The 1,143-nt window shown below is 40.9% G+C and overlaps 1 long non-coding RNA gene across 1 annotated transcript; it reads left to right on the top strand.

Annotated features, from left to right (window-relative positions):
- Positions 1 to 388: 388 nt before the first annotated feature.
- On the top strand, positions 389 to 1,055 carry LOC127740591 (uncharacterized). Its single transcript, XR_008001173.1, has 3 exons — positions 389 to 710; positions 809 to 863; positions 945 to 1,055. It is a non-coding gene; the product is annotated as an uncharacterized LOC127740591 (long non-coding RNA).
- The last annotated feature ends 88 nt before the right edge of the window (positions 1,056 to 1,143 follow it).

Below are 1,143 nucleotides of genomic sequence, written 5' to 3' on the forward strand. Positions count from 1 at the left end.
ACAAATTGTTGACCCTTTGTACGCAAGATATGACCGGGCACTTTAACTTTCCGGATTCCTCCATGGTCGTGCATATATATATGAATTTGAGCTTGGGGCTGTCTCTCCCCATGGATGAGGGTAATACCCGGTCTAACCGAAATTAATTAAATAATGAGTTAAGTAGGAGCGAATATGGTTGGAATATTTGGCAATTGGAATTTGATGATTTAAATATGATTTTTGGATTCAGTGAATTTTTCCGAGTCGGAAGACATAGTTTTCTGCGTAAAAGCGCGCAGTGGAATTTTGACCGGCAGTACCGGCTGAGACCTGTCTGGTACTGCAGCTGAGAAAATTGATTATGAGTAAATAAGATTAAGAAATGAGGAATTATGATTAGGGGAGGTAGAAATATTTAAAGTGCGATTTGGAGCGCTAATCTTAAAGGTTTTGGCCCAAAATTGGGCCAACGGACAAAAATAAGTGAACTGGGCCTAAGTGGGCCCAAGACCCAACATATATAAACATTAGTTATGAGCATTTCAGCTCATTTTACCCTAAAAAGAAGGGTTGGGGCGCTGAATTAAGAAGAGAGAAGAGAAGAGAGAAAACCTAACTCTCTTTGATCTTCAAACCACCATAACTTGAGCTACGGAGCTCCGATTGACGAGCCGTTTGCGGCCACGCGTCGCTCTTCTCATCCTCTACAATTCTATCTAAGTTTTGTGGTGAGTATTCCATTCATCTCTGCCCAGTTTTCGAAATTCCCCACTGTTACACGTTTTTGGGAAGTTAGTGTTGAAATCTTGTGATTTTGGGTGTTTAGGGATACTCCAACATGGATTCTAAGTGGGTTCTATCCCTACTTCATATGGGCTGAGGTAAGAAGTGCTCAAACCCTTGTGATTTATCATCTTTATGAGCCCTAGGTTGATGTATGTATGTAATATTGGTTATGTTAGTGCATTTGATGGTTTTGGTGCACAATTGGGAGATTGGTGTTGCTTGAGGAGCTTTGGTGAGGCTTGAGGCTAAGGTTGGTGGAGACTTCTAAAGAAGAGACTCAATTGATTTGGCTACAAGAGGTACAGTTTAAGTTTCATTTAAGTACCGTGTGGTGTGATGAGAATTCATAGGCTAGATGCCCCTAGGATTAAGTTT

The sequence above is a fragment of the Arachis duranensis genome, chromosome 7 (assembly GCF_000817695.3).
Source record: "Arachis duranensis cultivar V14167 chromosome 7, aradu.V14167.gnm2.J7QH, whole genome shotgun sequence".
NCBI lineage: Eukaryota > Viridiplantae > Streptophyta > Magnoliopsida > Fabales > Fabaceae > Arachis > Arachis duranensis.